This window comes from Saimiri boliviensis, chromosome 1 (genome assembly GCF_048565385.1).
Source record: "Saimiri boliviensis isolate mSaiBol1 chromosome 1, mSaiBol1.pri, whole genome shotgun sequence".
Taxonomy (NCBI): Eukaryota; Metazoa; Chordata; class Mammalia; order Primates; family Cebidae; genus Saimiri; species Saimiri boliviensis.
Window position 1 is genome coordinate 147,182,715 of NC_133449.1, and position 18,265 is coordinate 147,200,979.

Here is an 18,265-nt window from a genome sequence, read left to right on the forward strand (position 1 = left end):
AAGAATGAAACTCCGTCTCAAAAAAAAAAAAAAAAAAAAAAAAGACTTTCTCTAGGCCATCAATAATCAACTAGAAACATCTTTTTTTGAGCTTTTATATTTGCCTTTATTCTTTTTAAAAACACTACTATAGTTGAATAATTCAAGAAAAACAAGAGCAAGTAGTGAGCATATTATGATTACAGTCCTTACTCATTCACTACTGCACTTAAAATGCCAGCAGTGAGTGTTATTCACTGGCCCATTAGAAGTCTGACACTGAACACCACCTCTGGGATGATGTTCATCATCCTCATGTGCTTCTCCATTGTAATGGCACTGTCTTTCCTGATTTGGATCAAAGCCCACCAGTTCTACTTGATCCATCTCATCAGTCTCTTCCACTTCCCTTCTCTCTGGTAGGAGTTTTTCCAGCAAAGACAGTTTATCAGGAGAGAGAAAACCATTCTCAGGAAAGTTTACCCTAAATTCGATGATTAGGCAACCCTTTTCATATGGTCTATGATAAATTGGCATGCCTTCATTTAGTACACACTTGATATCTCCATGCTTGACAGTCTGACCTGGATGAGAGGTGATGACTATAGTTCAGTTGTCAAGGGTAGATACTTGCTTTTGGAAGCCACACAGTGCGTCAACCAGCTGTATGTCCATACTGAAAAGGTCTTTTCCTTGTCGAGTAAAATCAGCATGGTCCTTCTGATTTAACACAATGATCATATCTCCTGGCTCCAGTTCTGGTTCTTGGTCTCCTTCACCATGGAATGTTAGCTTCTGGCCATCTTTCATGCCTTTGTCAATATGAACTTCTAGAATCTTCCTCTCTCGAATTATCTTCCTTCCATTGCAGCTTTTACATCTGTCTTTAGGACTGATCCACTCCCCATGGCCCTGGCACTCCATGCACACCGACTGACTTTACGGAACCATTCTAGGTGCTATCTGATGAATTCTTATTTGCATTCCAGTACCTCGGCAATCAGAACAGCACTCTACTGCTCCTTTCGTACCTCCTCTACCTTCACGTTTGTCACAAATCACATTCTTTTGCAGAGACAATTTTCTTGTTGCACCATTATATAAGTCTTCTAGGATAACTGAGAGCTGATGTACAACATTTTTACCTCTCCTTTCTCTCTGCATCCTTCCTCCTTCTCCAAAAAACATACCAAAGATGTCCATGGGGGAGCCAAAACCGCCACCTGCTCTACCCTCTTTAATTGCCTGTTCTCCTCCTTTGTCATATAATTCTCTTTTCTTTGCATCAGAGAGAACTTCGTAAGCTTGAGAAATCTGTTTAAACTTCTCTCCTTCATTTGGATTCTTATCATGATGGTACTCCAAGGCCAGTTTCATATAAGCCTTTTTCAGTTCTTCCTGAGTAGCATTGGGTTTGACTCCCAAAACATCGTAGTAAGTGGTTTCTTTCACCATCTTCTACTGCCGGTGAGCGGGCTGAGGTCGGTGTGTGAGGGAGTGGGAAGGAGCGCGGAGCTGTGCGCAGCTCGGGCAGCTACCACTCCTCCGCCTCTCACTGAGCATTCTGGAAAGTTCCTCCTAGAAATATTATAAGAAACAAAACAATAGCAGAAGAAACTATAAAGTTTTTCTCGTTAACTTAAACGATATGTAGAACCTCTCTGGAAGATCCAAATACATGAAAAGACATTCTATGTCCTTGCATGAGATGTAGTATTATAAAATGATAATCTTCTTCTCTCCTTGACTTAGAAATTCAGTGCTATTTCAGTAACTGTGGGGTAACAAAGTACTCCAAAACATAATAGCTTAAAACAGTAATAATCATTACGTTTCACAGTTTTTGTGAATCAAGCATTTGGGAGCAGCTCTGCCAGGCATTTTTGGCTTTTGAAGCCTCTCTTGAGGTTGCCCTCCTATGGTGGCTGTGGCTGTGACCATCTCAAAGGCTTTTCACTCACATGCCTGATGTCTGGTCTGGGAAGACTCAAGCAGTCGGGGTCTGGGACAGCTGCAGTTCTCCAGCATCTCTGTTCCTGTGTATGTTTTCCATGTGATCTTTCCAATGTGGTGCCTTCTGGGTCACTGCACTAAGTACATGTTGACTCAGGGCTCCCACAGCCCTTGTCCCAAAAGAGAACCAAGTTGAAGCCGTTTTATCTTTCTGACTGCCCCTTGGAAGTCATACAGCACATTCTGTTGGTTCAGGCAGGTGGGGAGGTCACTCCAGATACAAGGGAACATAGACCCCATGTCTCAATAGAGGAGTGCTAATATCACATTGTAAGAAGGTCATGTGGGATGAGATTTATATTGGTGCAGCTATCTTTGGAAAATACAGTCTGCTACAAGTAAAACTCATTCAGAATTCTAATTGGATTTTTTGGAAGAAATTTTATTTTATTTTATTTATTTTATTGAGATGGACTTTCGCTGTTGTTACCCAGGCTGGAGTGCAATGGCGCCATCTTGGCTCACCGCAACCTCCGCCTCCTGGGTTCAGGCAATTCTCCTGCCTCAGCCTCCGAGTAACTGGGATTACAGGCACGCGCCACCATGCCCAGCTAATTTTTTGTATTTTTAGTAGAGACGGGGTTTCACCATGTTGACCAAGATGGTCTCGATCTCTCGACCTCGTGATCCACCCGCCTCGGCCTCCCAAAGTGCTGGGATTACAGGCTTGAGCCACCGCGCCCGGCATAGAAATTTTATTTTTAAATGCATTTGGATTACCTAAGTTAAACTTTAGAAAGAAGAGAAAACGGAACTTTAAGCTTCCAAACCATAGTATTAAAAGCAATTGATGTCTGCGCAAAAACAGGTAATAGACAAATGAAATAGAATAAAGATCTCAGAGGAAGACCCATGTACATATGGGAATTTAATATACAATAAGGAGGCACTATGAAGCAATGGAGAAAGGATAGATTGCTTAATAGATAATGTTAGGGGAATTGACTAATTAACACGAAGAAACATTAACTGTTCAGAATATCACACACAATGGTCGAGTCTAGAAGGGTTAAAGACATACATGAGAATGGTAACACCACAAAATTAATACATCTATTATCTACAAATCTGAAATCCAGAACACTCTGAAAACTAAACGCTTTTTCTTAACCTACATGGCAGCAAAATTCGAGCTGAGGTGAAGCTATTTATAATCATTTATTTATCCTGCTTAATGTGAATACCACACAATTCACTGCAGCTTTAAAAAATTATTATTATAAGGCCAGGCGCGGTGGCTCAAGCCTGTAATCCCAGCACTTTGGGAGGCCGAGGCGGGTGGATCACGAGGTCGGGAGATGGAGACCATCCTGGTCAACATGGTGAAACCCCGTCTCTACCAAAAATACAGAAAATTAGCTGGGCGTGGTGGTGCGTGCCTGTAATCCCAGCTACTCGGGAGGCTGAGGCAGGAGAATTGCCTGAGCCCAGGAGGCGGAGGTTGCGGTGAGCCGAGATTGTGCCATTGCACTCCAGCCTAGGTAACAAGAGCGAAACTCCGTCTCAAAAAAAAAAAAAAAAAAAAAAAAAAAATTATTATTATAAAAACTTTCAAACATTCAGAAAAATTAAAAAATAGTACAAAAGGGCCAGGCACAGTGGCTCATGGCTTTAATCCCAGTGTTTGTGGAGGCTGAGGCAGGAGTATCATTTGAGGCCAGGAATTCAAGACCAGCCTGGCCAACAATAGCAAGACCTTGTCTCTACCAAAAAAAAAAAAAAAAAAAGCTGAGCATCATTGCATGTACCTGTAGTCTCAACTACTCGAGAGACTGAGGTGGGAGGATGGCTTAAGCTCTGGAGGTCGAAGCTACAGTGAGCTGTGATTATGCCAGTGTATTCCAACCTGGGTGACAGAGCAAGACCTTGTCTCAAAAAGTCATGAACCAATTAATACTAGCCAGGCCATGGTCAGTTTCAGTTTGCAGGGAGCAGCTGTGCTACTGTGGCCAGTCCCTTTCTCCAGTGGCAGAGTGGGGCTCTGATCCATACCTACTGTTCTTTTTTCACATATTGTCTAGTTGATTAGTTTTGCCTTTTAAAGCCAAACTCAAATATTTGTCCAAAAAGCTACAGACACAGTGATCCCACTATAATAGCAGGACCTTTGGAGGAAGATTACCCCAGGTGTGTGTGAGGGCCTCTGAGACCAGCTGCTGCAGTGGATAAGCAGGGCCGGGGCTGGTGCTGGGGTCCAGCATCTGTGCAACAAGCTCCTCACCACTTCTGCAGCCACACAACCCACTCCCTCCAAGGCACAAAATGAAATCGCCCTAATCATTGCTTTAAATTTGGCCTTAGTAGCCAAGGCCAGGGAACACATTTCCCTTTTCATCTAACATCTATTCTTTTACTTGTATGAGTCTTTTTTTTTTTTCTTTCCTATTCTGTGAAATGGGCCAGAAGTTCCTCACTCAGTTATTTTGGGTACATTAAAAAATGTGAGGGCCCCACCCGCTCCTCTCTTGTGCTTCATTCAGAAAATGGATAGAATCAAGCTGATGCCGGAGGAACACCAAAGGGACCCAAGAAAGTCAGAAAAATGGTACTTTCTGTTGCTCTTTAGCTAAAGGGGTGAATAGGATTAATTGGCTCATCATTTTAAAGATCTAAGTTGTTTAACCAAAGTTAGGTTGTAGTCTTTTAGTAGCACTATTGCCTTTTAAGAAAAAGGGGGAAAAAGAGGGCAAGAAGAGTTGCTTTGCACATAGACATCTCCAGTTTGGGAGCATCATTTGTTTGGGGCGGAGGGTTATTTTTTTCCTCTGATCCTGCTATAAATGTTATTCTTCACTGCTCTCCTCTATTTCCTGTGTCCACCATCTTTGCCCAGGTGTTAAAGTCTGTTCCCTTAAATGGTTTCCCCTCAGGGCTCAATCTTGAATCTTTGTACATTCTCCTGGAGTGGGCTCATCTGGGCTTTTAAAAACTGTTTGTAACCTAATCCATATCTCCAGTCCAGATCTTCCCCCTGGGCCTCAGCCCCTTACACCAGATAAACCAGCTATTTCCACTTACATGTTTCTCACTTTCCTATTGCTTGGTAGCCCAAACTCTACTGTCATCTTCACCCCCTGTCCCCTTTCTAGCAACCTGTTCCCCTTAGAGAGTTTATGTCTCTGCGAAAACCACCATTTACCCAGTTGCCCAAGAAAGCCACTTGAATATCATTAACTTCTACGCTCCTAATTCTCTGACTTCTAAGCTAATAACATGTCCAAGAGAGCAAACCCTTTAAAAATCGTTTTAATCCATGCACTTTCTGCCAGAGCCAGGGAGAAAATATAAGGGGATGCCAAAAAGCTCAGTAATCAAGACAAATAATTGTTCAGAGTTGGGTTGACCAGATGTCCCTTCTGGATTCTGAGTCCAACAGATGGCCCATTGGGCAGCCGGCCCAGGGGCCCCAGGAGCGTAGGGACCTTAATGTTTGGCAGGGCAGCAGGGCAGCCTAGCCCAAGCTGGCCTCTCCATTCACACTACCAATAGCCTGAATGACTGCAGTGACTCCCAACTGCTCTGCAAGCTTTTAGACCCCTGCCAATCCATTTCCTGCACCATGGCAAAAGTAGTATTTCTGAAATATAAGCCACCTCTGAACTGTTGGATAGTCCTGCAGTTTCTGGAATGATGCACCTAAACCCTCAATGAGCCTTGCCCACTGATCCTGCTTTCCTCTTTAGCGTCCATGTCTACATTTTTTTGCCACTCTGTCAGCATTTTTCAAAAGGAAACTTATTTATTGCAGTTTAATCTCCATACAAAGAAGTGTATACATTGTAAGTATACATCCTGATGCATTTTCACAAACTAAACACTTATGTGTAACCGGCATCCTAGGAATCCCCCCCACCCCACCCACCGTACCTCTTCCCAGTTGCAGCTCACATAGCAGGTATTGTTTTCCAGACCTGGAACAGCATGGATTTGCCTTGCCTGTTTTGTACTTTAAGTAGATAGGATCAGACAGTGATCCCAGGCACTCATGTGTCTGCTTCCTTCACTCAGATCGTGTCTGAGAGCTGCCCATCTTGTTCTGTAGGATTGTAGACTTTTCATCGTCTTGCTGTAATAGTTTTCCATTGTATGAATAAACTATGCTTTATCCATTTATTCTCGTACTGTTGCTTCATAACAAAATACCCCAAACTCAGTCGCCTAAGACAACTACTTATTATGTTCACGGACTCTGTGGGTCAGGTACTGTATTTGTGTAGGACACAGCAAAAGCAACTAGTTTCTGCTGGTCTATGATGTCTGGGGCCTCAGCTGAAAACTAGAAGGCTAGGAACAGGTGCGCTTTTTTTTTTTTTTTTTTTTTTTTTTTTAGACAGAGTCTCGCTGTGTTGCCCTGGCTGGAGTGCAGTGGTGCAATCTCAGCTCACTGCAACCTCTGCCTCCCTGGTTCGAGAGACTCTCCTGCCTCAGCCCCCAACTGGCTGGGATTACAGGCACCCACCAGCACACCTGGCTAATTTTTATACTTTTAGTAGAGACAGAGTTTCACCATGTTGGCCAGGATGGTCTCAAACTCCTGACCTCAAGTGATCCGCCCGCCTTGGCCTCCCAAAGTGCTGGGATTATAGGTGTACCACTGCGCCTGGCCACAGGTGTCTTTGGATGGCTCATTCCCTCACATGTCTGGTTCTCCACAGAGACCTCAGCAAGGGCTGTTGATCCGAATGCTGATGGTGGCCTCTGCATGTGGCCTGGGCTTCCTTACAGCATGGTGGCAAGCTTCCAAGGGTGAGGGTCCTGAGAGCTGGGCAGTGGCTCCATCTTTTGTGTGACTTAGCCTTACAAATCATAGCATTTTGGCTGTACTCTGGGTCAGAATAATTCCAAGCCCATCCAGGTTCAAGGGGAGAGAAAACAGACTCCAGTGTTTGATGAAGAGCGGCAAGGTTCTAGAAGTACGTGCGGGACTGGAAATAGTCATGAGGCTGTTTTGGGAAAATACAGCCTACTGTATGCGTCAGCTGCTGATAAGTGTCTACCTTTCTGATCCAACCATATCAGTATTCTACCTTTGTTTTGAAAGAACAGTCTCTGTGTCACCCCGGGGCCTTTGCACACGATGTCCCCTCTACCTGGAACTCTTTCTTTCTCACCCCTGACTCCTGCACCTGGGGTACCCCTTGTCTGCCTGGCTGACTTTTGCTTATCTTCTTTTTTTTTGAGACAAGAGTTTTTGCTCTTGTTACCCAGGCTGGAGTGCAATGGCGTGATCTTGGCTCACTGCAACCTCCGCCTTCTGGGTTCAGGCAATTTTCTTGCCTAAGCCTCCTGAGTAGCTGGGACTACAGGCGTGTGCCACCACGCCTGGCTAATTTTTTTGTATTTATAGTAGAGACGGGGTTTCACCATGTTGACCAGGATGGTCTTGATCTCTTGACATCGTGATCCATCCACCTTGGCCTCCCAAAGTGCTGGGATTACAGGCTTGAGCCACCGCGCCCGGCCTTATCTTCTATTTTTTATTATTTTTGAGATGGTCTTCCTGGCTGGAGTGCAGTGGCACGATCATGGCTTACTCTAGCATTTACCTCTCAAGCTCAGTCGATTCTCCCACCTCAGCCTGCCGAGTAGTTGGGACTATGAAGTGCATGCCACCATGCCCAGTTAATTTTTTTTTTTTTTTGATTGCCAGATACATGGTATGCAGTCCAAGTTTTTGTCTTTTTCATAGAGATAGGGTTTTGCCATGTTGCCCTGGCTGGTCTCGAACCCCTGGACTCAAACAGTCCTCCAGCCTCAGCCTCCCAAAGTGCTGGGATTATAGGTGTGAACCACCATTCCTGTCCTCTTTATCTTTAAGTCTCAGCCTAAACTTTCCTTCTTACAAGAAGGCTTTCCCAACATCACTGTCATCCCAACCCACTGGCCCCAAAAGGCAGTGCAGGCCCCACTCCTAGTTCCATTTGGGACCTTGTCGCGTCCTCTCACAATGCTGATCACAAGGTAGTGCACTGGGGCTTGTTTACTTGTCTGGATCCCTCATCAGAGTTTAAGCTCCAGGAAGGAGTTCTCCCTGCCCCTTGTACTGTTCAGTGTCCAGTTCAGTGCCTGACACAGAGTAACCTGCGTTAAGTGGAGAAAGTGGATTCGGCCTCAGTGTCCACCTGCTAGAGACAATAACATATGCACAAAATTAATCACTAACACAGTTTAGAACATAGGATTAGCTATGTTGTAGTATACGCACACACACCTGTGTCAAGTGTTAGAGCAGGAAGCAATTTCAGCTGTAGATTGTCCCATTGAACCCCTTCTTTTGCAAGTAAGAAATGTAAACAGAGCTGCTACGTGGCTCATCCAGTTGGAAGCAGGTAGCCTTGCAACCAGCAATCCTAGGCCCTCACTCCGAGGGAGACATTGCAACGAAGGCCTCCATTTGAGCCCCTCCAGCTTCACCTCTGAGATGCCGGGACTGTGTTGATGTAGTGATGGGCCCCAGTGCTACTGTTCATCACACACACAACCGGTTATCTTGCTGGTGAAAGAAAGCATTTAAAAAACTGAGGGGCCAGGTGTAATCCTATACTTTGGGAGGCCAAGGTGGGAGGATTGCTTGAGCCCAAGAGTTGGAGACAGCCTGGGTAACGTAATGAGACACCCCGCTCTTGTGTGTGTGGTGTGTGTGTGTGTACATACATATAAAATTGAGGCAAGACTGTTTTTTTGCAGAATCGTTGATTGCCTGCTAGTTTTTATTAATAGTTCTTATTTTTCCTTTCTTTTTTTTTTCCTTTTTGGACCACCCTCCAGTGCGTGGTGTTGAGTTAATGCTATTCCGTGTTTGACACACTGTTGCTGGTCTCACTGGTCTTGGCAGGGGGGCTGTTGAAAAAACGGGCTTGGCCGGGTATGGTGGCTCACACCTGTAATCCAAGCACTTTGGAGGCCAAGGCAGGCGGATCACCAGAGGTCGGGAGTTCAAGACCATCCTGACCAACGTGGTGAAACCTCATCTTAAAATAAAAATAAAAAAATTTTTTTAAAATGTGTGCTTTGAATGAAGAGACCTTCCCAACAGGCTTTGTGTGAGCAACATGGCCGTTTATTCACCTGGGTGCAAATGGGCTAAGGCCAAAAAGGGCATTAGTAAAGGGCAGTGGGATGGGAGTTGGTTTTATAGGTTTGAGTAGTTTTTTGGGGGGATGGGGGTGTTGCAGAGTAAGTTTAGTTACAGTGGTAGGGGGTAAGGGCAAGGGAGTATACATGACCACAAGTTCAGTTACGATGGCAGAGTTGGGTGAGAGGTATTTACATTATCATAGAACAGTAAAGATGACAGGGTTGGGTGAAGAGCTTGTCCAGGGAAGCTCCACCACAGCCGGGCGATTAGGGACAATGGCGAACGCAGGCGTGGGCGGTGGGAGACATCAGCAGAGGCAAGCAGGACTTCATGGAGACCTGACAGCTTTCTTGGTTTTATTCCTTCATAATGTTGATCTCTTCCTTTCATTCCTGTTGTCTATTCCCCTTCCCACCATAGACAACCATGTTAATATATCTGATGTATTGGTTTATTATCAATTGCTACTTTCTATGCATACCTGGGTTTTTTGTGTATGGTTTTGTTAATCTAAGGTTTTAGTTGTGTGCATGTTTTTAACTTAAGTAAAATGGTACAAATGGCTTAGTGCTATGGATCCTTTTGTTTCCTTTTCTGTCAGCACTGTTTTTGGATCTGTCCAGTGTATATGTTTCATCCGTTGCTTGTGGCTGCAGCATGGTATTCATCATGTACATGCTCTTTGGGGTCCTTGCCTATTCTCATGGGGATCATCTGCTGCCCAACATGGTCCTGTCACCAACATGCTTGTGCTGTCTCTGGTTGACCTGTGTGAGGATTTCCCTAGGAAATACACTCAGAAATAGGGTTGCTGGATCATAGACCAGTGAACTTTTTGGTTCACTTCTGAGGACTCAGAAGACATGGTTATTTCCCTTTTCTCTCACTATTTTCTCGTGAATGTCAGGAAGGTAGGTTGCTTAAAATATCCTAACTTTGAGCCTAGCTCTAGAATCTTGCAGCAATACCATCCAGAGAGCAGAGGTAAAGATTGGTATTTTATTCTCTGTGGATTGGTTTGTGGTTTGCATTTATTCACTCTGAATAAATCTTGCAGCAATACCATCCAGAGAGCAGAGGTAAAGATTGGTATTTTATTCTCTGTGGATTGGTTTGTGGTTTGCATTTATTCACTCTGAATTATTGAAACGCGTGCTGCGCCTTCTGGGTGCATGTGTAAAATGAGCCACGGACTGCCAGTCTATTCTGCTGTTTTGCTGTCCGTGGCCATTTCTAGACCTCCTGTGCAGCGGCAGTGGGTGCTATGGAAGGAGGCATGCAGTGGAGTCAGGCCAACGTGAGCACACCTTTGGCTTCTCTGCATGTGTGTTAGCCCCATCCCTAAGTTGGGGTCATGCCACCCGGTGAGACTCCATGTGTCAGCACGTAGCACAGAGCCTACTGGGTGACCCTTCCAACAGTCCCTTGAGAGGAGAGGGCACAGTGCCCTGTAAGTTGGTGTTTAAAGGGTATAGAGCTGTATTTAAGTCTTTATCATCACATTGTGAAATATTTATAGGTGGATTTATTTAATGTCTGGAATTTTCTTCAAAATAATCTAGTACAGGGAGAGTGAGTTGGGATAAAGATCAGATGACCATATAATTTATCATTTAATTGCAAGCATGTTTGAAACTGGAAGAGGGAGCTATTAATTACACCAAGATGACAAGCTTAAACTGGGGTTGTTCAAGCAGACCAAGACATGGGCACCTCACTGGAAAATCAGACAGGACTGACCCTGATTTGATCATTGTTGAAGCTGGGTGATGAGTACCTGGGAGCTCACTGTATTCTATTTTTTTGTCTGAAAATTTCCATAATAAGGTTTTTTTTTAAGGCCCAGTGCCATGGCTCATGCCTATAATCCCAGCACTTTGGGAGGCCTAGGCAGGAGAATCACTTGAAGCCAGGAGTTAGAAGCCAGCCTGGGCAACATAGCAAGACCTTGTCTCTATAAAACATAATAATAATGAAATATTGAAAAAATGTATTAAGGAAATGTATCTATCAGAGTGCACAAGCACTCAGAAGTTCCCACTGTCCAAGAAATGGTTGATGGGTCCGTTGCCAATCCCTGCCTGGGGGTCACAAGCCCAGGTCACTGGGCTGGCTGTTCTTCCCTTTCTCTGGGCACTTCCAGGTGGGGGTCGGTGGGAGGGAGTAGATGGAGAGGCTCCACCTACTCCTCATTGTTGGTAGGAGGAATGAGAACCCGGAGGCTGTCCTAGCTGACTATGACTTGATTTTACTTGAGGGCAGAGGCTGACCTTTCTCCCGCCCCCAGTACTGTCAAGGCCTGCCCAGGTGGCAGCTGAAGCCGATCCCTTCATGCCCACTGCATACCCAGCATGGTGGCAGGGGCACCTGCAGTCTCTGCACATGCACACATGATTGTTATCTGCACCCCTTATCGGAACTGTGGGTTGGGCAGGAAGCAGCATAACCGCAGTAGGTTCCTAACCGACATTGTGTCTCACACATCCTTCACTGTCCTACTTAACCCTCACTGTGGTATGGCAGTTACTGGAACCTTGAGTGATAGAAGGTAGTCTCTGCTGGGAATGGACTCAGACAGCAGGCTGACTGCCCTTAATTTGGTATCTCTTTCCGGTTGTACAGCTGGGCCTTTTTCACACATTTCCATGAAGTGTGATGTTCATTCATCCAACAGATATTTTCAAGAGCCCATCATATGCCAGGCTGTGGGGCTACAGCAGTAAAAGAAACAGACTCTGCCTTCATGGGGCTTATATTGTAAGGGGACCACAGACAGCAGGTGCAGCAAAGGTGGAGGAGGAGGCTCATCTTCTCCCCTGGCTGCTGAGTGCTCAGGAATTGATGTTAGGATGCTGTCACGTGGAGGTCATTGGCAACTGTGGAAAGGACGGTTTTAGAGATTGGAGCAGGTTCAAGAGGAACTGGGAGAGGAAGTGAAGATGGCCATTGGAGATGCTTCATTGGAACTGGGGCAGTTACTGCAGGTGTAGGTGGGATTGAGAGAGCGTTGTGTGAGGTAGGGAATAACTTGCATATGTGAGGTAGGGAATAGCTTGCATATGCGGACTCAGGAGAGAGGAAAAATATGCTTAAGGGAACTTGTTCTAAGTGACCCTTCTGTATGCTTTATTGAATGACCCTGATCATGAATCATGAAGCCCTGGAGGGCCTGATTCAGTTTTCTTCTTCCTTGAGAGTCCCATCTTCTCCATACTAAAAGTAAATCACAAATATTTGGATTGTTACTGAAATATCTATTATAATATGTTTCAGTCTTTTATCTATAATCTTTCTCTTGTTATATAAATGGTCCTGAACCTTTGGGTTCTGAGTCCAAATACTTTTGACATCTAACTCTCAGTCTCCCCTAGAATGTGGCATCTTATTTCAGGAAGCTGATAGATCTGCTGATGCTGATGATGTCCATTCCCGTAGGGTTCAGGTCAAGAGCCTGTGTGGGATGCATTTACTAGACAGCCACTTAGGGATGTGAAAGAAACGAGAGCTCTGTGGCCTCCTCTTTTCTCCTCTTCCCTAATGGATTATCAGTTCGCTGAGCATAGAAATTATATTTGTTTTGCCATCTTCCTTACGACTTAATAACTAGAATAAATATGAATGAATAGGCAGATGGACTGACTGAGTTGCTTATCCTACTTAAGTGTGGCACATTCAGTCCATGGCACATGGCATCCTCTCTAGGGCACAGTTTTCAGTAGTTCCCCAAGATAGAATGCCACGTGCTATGGACCGAATGTATTTTATTCCCCGTACTCCCCCATAATTCATGTGTTGAATCCTAATCCCCAATGTGATGGCATTTGAAGGGGGACTTTTGGGAGATAAGTGAGTTTAGAAGAGGTCACGAGTATGGTGCCCTTGTGATGAAATTATTAGTGCCTCCAGAAGGAGAAGAGACACCAGCACTTTGTCTCTAGCATGTAAGACACAGCAAGATGGTGGCCATTTGCAAATCAGGAAGAGGGCCTTCACCAGACATCAAATCTGGTGGCACCTTGATCTTGGGCTTCTCAGTCTCCAGAACTGTGAGAGGTAAATGTTTATTGTTTAAGCCGCCCAGTCTGCAGTATTTTGTTATAGCAGCCCAAACTTACTGAGATATCCTGCTTCATAATTTTCAGCAGAGTCAGGGAACACCTCTGCTGAACCTCAGTCTCCTTTAGGAGTTAATCCAGGCTGGGTACAGTGACTCATGCCTGTCATCCCAGCACTTTGGGAGGCCAGGGTGGGCAGGTCACGAGGTCAGGAGATCGAGACCATCCTGGTCAACATGGTAAAACTCTGTCTCTACTAAAAATACAAAAAATCAGCTTGGCATGGAGGCATATGCCTGTAATCCCAGCTACTCAGGAGGCTGACGCAGGAGATTGCTTGAACCAGGGAGTTAGAGATTGCAGTGAGCCAAGATTGTGCCACTGCACTCCAGCCTGGCGACAGAGTGAGACTCTGTCTCAAAAAAAAAAAAAAAAAAAAAAAAGAATTGATCCTTTGGAAGAACAGCCATTACTCTTAGAAGGTTTTACATTAATTTCCTATTGCTGCTGTAGCAAATATCCACAAATTTGACAACACAAATATATTTTCTTGCATTTTTGGAGATGAGAAGTCTGCAGTGGTCTCGCTGGTCTGCAATCAAGGTGTCTGCAGCGCTATGCTCCTTCCGGAGGCTCTGGGGGAGAATCTGTTTCCTTGTCTTTTCTAGCTCCTGGAGGCCACACACTTTCCTTGGCTCGTGGCCCCTTCCTCCAGCTTAAAAGCGTCTTCACATCTCTGTGTCTGCTTTCATAGTCATGTCTTCTTCTCTGCCTCTCTCTTTAACTAATGAAGACTGTTATTACATTCAACCCACCTGAATAATCTCCCCGTTTTAAGGTTCTGTATTCATCACATCTGCCAAATCCTTTTCTCCACATAAGGTAACATTCACATGTTGTGGGGATTCAGTGGTGGACGTGTTTGGGGAGCCATTATTCTGCCAACCACACCTTTGTACACCCGGTTACACACATGTTCCCGTGTAATGGCTAGGGTGGTAAAATGATTCCTGTTTTACAGATGAGAAAATGGAAGCTCAGGGAGGTTCAGGGACATGCCCTTGGTACATAACTCATGCATGGAGAAGTCAGAACTTGAATGCTAGAGTTCTGAGCCCACACCAGGTTTTTCCATTATATTTGGCTGCTTGTTTTTTTTTTTACTTTTTTTTAAATTATCCTCTACACGTTTCTTTTTTCTTTTTTTTGGAGACAGAGTCTTGCTCTGTTGCCCAGGCTCGAGTGTAGTGGTGCAATCTCTGTTCAACTACAACCTCTGCTTCCCGGGTTCAAGCAATTCACCTGCCTTAGCCTTCTAGGTAACTGGGATTACACGCACCCACCACTACACCTGGCTGATTTTTCCATTTTAGTAGAGACGGGATTTCACCATGTTGGCCAGGCTGGTCTCAAAAATCCTGACCTCAGGTGATCCACCTGCCTTGGCCTCCCAAAGTGCTGGGATTATAGGGGTGAGCCACCACACCTGGTCATACATTTCAATAAATGGTATTTGTCAATATTTATTTATTATTTTTTTTGAAATGGAGTTTTGCTCTGTTACCCAGGCTGGATTGCAATGACACAGTCTTGGCTAATGGCAATCTCCTTCTCCTGGGTTCAAGCGATTCTCCTGCCTCAGCCTCTAAAGTAGCTGGGATTACAGGCACGTGCCACCATGTTCAACTGATTTTTATATATTTAATAGAGAGGAGGTTTCACTAGGTTGGCAAAGCTGGTCTCAAACTCCTGACCTCCTGATCCCCCCACCTCGGCCTCCCAAAGTGCTTGAGATTACAGGCGTGAGCCACCGCACCCAGCCGAGCTGATGGTTTTAATTAAATGAATACAGCACCATACATTCCGCATCCCCGGGTTATAGTGGGAGCCAAGGAAGGAGCCTTTTCATAGACCTCCAGTGACAGAAAGGCTGAGCTGTTGGCATCAGCTGGTAGAAGTTACACAGTGAAGGCAAATGGTTTTATTCCATATGAGCAGTCACTTAGATGTGAGTGTCATGTCTGTTCGCTGGTGAGTCAGATGCTATGCTGAACATGATCTAGTAGTATGTTCAAGCATTTTCTTTCTTGTCAGTGAAAAATTCCTGTCAGCCAGTAGGGTGGACAGTAGGGTAGACAATGCCTTAGGAGCCCAGAAATAAACTGTTGGTCCTGTATAGCTTCTCTGTAAAACTTTGCTTCATTATTCTTTTCCCTTCCCTAACTCTTTTCCCCATTTCCCCTCCAAACACCCACCACCCCACATACACTCCACAAAAAAAGGCAAGTTAGTTGAAGGTTGGGATTTCTAACTAAATCAATAAAAACTCCAGCTACTTGAGAGGCGCACACGCCTGTAGTCCTAGGTACTTGAGAGGATGAGGTAGGAGGATTGCTTGAGCCTGGGAGGTGGAGGTTGCAGTGAACCAAGATCCCACCACTGCACTCCTGCCTGGACAACAGAGACCCTGTCTCTTAAAAAATAAAAATAAGGACTCTAGAACTTAGAAAATAGTCTGTATCCAGGGAAGAAGCAAGCCTGCACCCAGGCAGTTCCAAGGCCAGTCCCGTTTCTCCAGGAAGGTCTTCTGTGAGCATCTGCCAAGAGTGAAGCTCGACCTGCATGGTTGGTGTCCTACTTGGACAGTGTTCCTCCTGCGGGTGGAGGAAGCGACACTTCCTTCTGCTGTATAGACAGCCCACAAATCCCTTGGGAGTGGTAATTGCCTCTTTTGCCTAGAGAGCAGTTTTTATTGTTGCCTTTGTTTTTGTTTCTTGAAGGAAGATGGTGCTTGTCTCCAGTTGCTGCTGATTTTCTGAGGAAAAGGCAGGGGAATTAAGCCTACTCTTAGGAATGTTCTCTGGCATTACCCAAACGCTAGAAAGTCCACACCAGCAGCAGCAGTGGGTTTGGGGTCCAAGGGATGTAGGTATGCAGTGTGTGGGGGGTGGCAACAGAGGTGGGGCAGCCATGTGTGAGGACAGCATGCTGTTCAGCCGAATTACTGGGCATTTCCTGGCCAGACCTGTCTGTCCTACTGCCTAGCTTGTAGGTAATCCCTAATGTCTAAGAACTAGAAGAAATTCTTGGGCTACTGCACCAAGACGAAGAGGACCTCCTTTTTCAACAGATAGCACATCCTCTAAGTAAGACATCTTCAAGATACAAGCCAAGTGTTTCCCTGGAGACTTTATATCCACACTTTTGGAATCAAAATGAATGCCCCTAAACTTGCCCAGTCACGGTAGCCAGGTGACAAGGAGTTATAAATTGATATTTGTATTTCCTAGAGAATAATTTGGGAGTTGATTCTCATTTCACACTCATGCTGATGTGATTCAGCTGCTGCCGCTGCTGCCTTTCTTTTTTTCTTTTCTTTTTTTTTTTGGTAGAGAAGGGGATCTCACTATATTGCTCAGGCTGGCGGGCTGGTCTTGAAGTCCTGACTTAAAGCATTTCTCCTTCCTCAACCTTCCAAAGTGTTGGAATTACAAGCGTGAGCCACTGCACCCGGTCAGTTTTCAGCTTCTTGTATCTGCTCAGACTCAGGTCATCGGACCATCATGTCCCTGTCCCTGCTTCCCCGTCATTTCTCTCCTAAGCAGCCCTTCCAGGGCCTCTATTTGGAAGAAATGAGTTAGAGTGTCAAAGGGAACAAGACCAGTGAATGACCATAGCTCCTGCTCTAGGTAGATGCTTTCTCCATTCTTCATGTGGCTGGAATACTGTTGCTGAGGCTCTACCTGGCAGGCTGCAGCTTGGACTCATTGTGCAGCAGGGTGGGTTTGATATCCTCACTCCCACTTATATGCACATACCGTGCTTCCTTTTGTTCCTAGCTGTAGATGTCTTCACTCGGGCTCTTCTGGTTTGCAGTAAATATACAGGAGTAATTTTGAGACAGGGTCTTACTCTGTCACCCATGCTGGAGTGCAGTGGCCTGATCAAGGCTCACTGCTGCCTCGACTTCCTGGGCTCTAGCCATCCTCCCACTTCAGCCTCCCAAGTAGCTGGGACCACAGGCATGTGCCACCATGCCTGGCCAATTTTTATATTTTTGGTAGAGATGGGGTTTCACCATGTTGCCCATGCTGGTCTTGAACTCCTGAGCTCAAGTGATCCACCTGCCTTGTCCTCCCAAAGTGCTGGGATTACAGGCCTGAGCCACCGTACCCAGCCAGGAATAAATTTATTGGATCTATTATTGGAATTCAGTCTGTATGATTTTTCAGATATTCATATGTGTATTTTTCATATGTTCATCGATTCTAAGGCACAGACACTTCATAGTTTAACAACTTCAAAATCAAGATGTGCCATGTAATCACATCTTAAAATTATAAATTTCTGTGGAATACCATATTGAAAAAAATTATTGGCAGCTTTTCTTGCCTTTCTTGGAGGTTTATAATGGTGATTGATGGCATTTTGGAGTCCACAAAATACATTATGTAAGTTGAGCTCATTTTTCACTTTTTTTGCCTGAAGAATTTGCGAATTTCCTCGAATGGACAGACTTACCAGCAATCTTCAGCATATTTGAGCGGTAGTGGGCGCAGCCGATAAAATGGTTTACTCTGCACAGAACATTCACACATCCATCCTTGGCTGGACTTTAAAACAACTCTGGAATAGGCAGGGAATTACTTGAATATTACTAAGTAGCTCGTACAAGGCCATTTGCCTAGTGATTGGGAAAGCCCATTTTCTTCTGATGCCTAGTCTGATTTTCTGTCTTCCATACGAGTCAATGTAGAATTCAGAAGCAGCAGGAATATGTCAGAGTGGAATATACCATGCATAGAGTAGAAAATGAGGATCAAGCCGGGCGCGGTGGCTCAAGCCTGTAATCCCAGCACTTTGGGAGGCCGAGGCGGGTGGATCACAAGGTCAAGAGATCGAGACCATCCTGGTCAACATCGTGAAACCCCGTCTCTACTAAAAATACTAAAAATTAGCTGGGCATGGTGGCACGTGCCTATAATCCGAGCTACTCAGGAAGCTGAGGCAGGAGAATTGCCTGAACCCGGGAGGCGGAGGTTGCGGTGAGCCGAGATCGCGCCATTGCACTCCAGCCTGGGTAACAAGAGCAAAACTCCGTCTCAAAAAAAAAAAAAAAAAAAAAAAAGAAAATGAGGAT

The 18,265-nt window shown here is 45.1% G+C and overlaps 1 protein-coding gene and 1 pseudogene across 4 annotated transcripts in view; one reads left to right on the forward strand and one right to left on the reverse strand.

The window, feature by feature from the left end:
• The window catches only part of ZNRF1 (zinc and ring finger 1), a 132,374-nt gene that overhangs the window by 80,560 nt on the left and 33,549 nt on the right, over nt 1-18,265 (forward strand). The window lies entirely within an intron of this gene.
• LOC101044020 (dnaJ homolog subfamily A member 1 pseudogene) lies at nt 193-1,548 on the reverse strand (annotated as a pseudogene).